The 1746-nt window shown below is 42.2% G+C and overlaps 1 pseudogene; it reads right to left on the minus strand.

The window, feature by feature from the left end:
• Positions 1–554: 554 nt before the first annotated feature.
• Positions 555–1256, minus strand: LOC110036874 (annotated as a pseudogene).
• Positions 1257–1746: the final 490 nt, after the last annotated feature.

A 1746-nucleotide genomic window follows, 5' to 3' on the forward strand; every position in this document is an offset into this window, starting at 1 on the left:
TCAACAGGTTTGTTTTATCTTCCTGTTGTGTTTATGACAATTTAATTTTTCAAAAATTTGTTTTTTAAAGTTTTAATTTCAATTGGTTGATTTTCAAAAGAAATTTCGTTATTTATTATTACATTATTTATTACAATTATCTTTTATTTGTGTTTTATTTATTGTTGAAGATTTGTTGTTTTGTTCTTTGTTCATTGGAACTTTGAACCATCACAAGGTTCGCGGCTTTCATCCACCGTACAAAAAGGCAATTGACAAAAAGGCACAACTTGAAAGAAATTTCCATTAATCTGCTTCAATAAAGATACTACAGATCAAATGTAAGCTAATGCCTCAAAGAGAGTACATCATGTAATAAATGCTGAAATGCATTGAGAGTTTTTTCAAGATATGAGTACATCATAGAATAATTACATCAGATATGTGTCATGCTTGTTAAAAGGAAGCAAATGAGTCCTCTGCGCTTGGTATATCGAGCTCCTGATCAAGGTGACCTTCTGAGACATGCTCCAGGATAAGAGTTCCCTTTGCATGAATTCAGAGGTACAACCTTCTCATAGCTCGTAAGGAAAGAGTTCCTCCAACTCCGGGTCTTGCTGGAATCCATATGGTATCTTACTGTCATCCATCCTGCGGAAGTTCACGGACACCCTACGGTGTCGTACTCCTGTTATGCAGTGTTTGGCCACGTCTGCACCGTTGCCCTTGACAACAAGCACTGAACCAACTGGGAGAGGAATTTCCACAGCTCCTCTGAATTCACTAGGGCCGATTACGTCGATTTATTTTCCAAATAAAATATTGCTCTTACTCATGAATGAGACCGTGCAGAAAGGCCTCACAAAGTCATGATGGTCAATGTGCGGAGGAATGCAGTCACCTTCTTCGTAAATGTTGATGATGCAACTGTTAGGAATGCAAGTGGCGGGTAAGATATTCCACTTGACCATTCTCTTTATCATCCACTTTATCATGGGTGGTAACGGATCCACCTGGTCATATCTGAGAATCTCAGGCGGATTCCCCTGCCTGTCGTTTGTAAAATTGTAGCAACATCCGCACTGAATGGTGATTCTTCCCTTTCCTCGCATCCACTTCTTCGGCTCAGAGTAAGTTCTTTCCATGAGAACGCCTGCTCGACCTCTATCTCTCAAATCAAAGATGCATTTCAGGATACTTTTCTCATCAGTTTCAGAGAAAACTATGTTATATAACTCCAGGCCTTCCAATATGTTGATAAACTTTCCTTGAACCTCTTCGTAGAATTTGAATTATCTTTTTTTACCTTTCTTATTTTGTAATATTCCATCATGCCGGGAGCTGGCAGCTGTCTAGGACATTCGTTCCTCCGGGCCTCGGCGGGAATCCAAACTGGTGCAGGCCGATCCGGAATATGAGATTCCGCCTCAAGCGGGATGGACGATCCTAGGCTCCGCGGTGCGCACTCGTCCGTCCCCAGTGGGACATACGGTTCATTTGCCACAAAATCTGGAGTCTGAGACTCGTTGGTGCTTGCAATGTACTCTTCTAATGTACTGAAGCGCTGTAGATGTAAAACGTTACAGTCCGGGCATTCTACAAATGCGCCCACGACTGGTGCCCTGGCTGGTATCTCGACGTTGCATGTTGGGCAACCTCTGCACAAGATATCTGGGACTGGGTGTACATCTGATCCTGTCAGAAATCCTGATTCTTCGTCTGTAGTAGGCATGCTGGCATAAGTCTCTCTCAGTTCTGGATCATAGA

This window comes from Phalaenopsis equestris, unplaced genomic scaffold (assembly GCF_001263595.1).
Source record: "Phalaenopsis equestris unplaced genomic scaffold, ASM126359v1 Scaffold212053, whole genome shotgun sequence".
Taxonomy (NCBI): domain Eukaryota; kingdom Viridiplantae; phylum Streptophyta; class Magnoliopsida; order Asparagales; family Orchidaceae; genus Phalaenopsis; species Phalaenopsis equestris.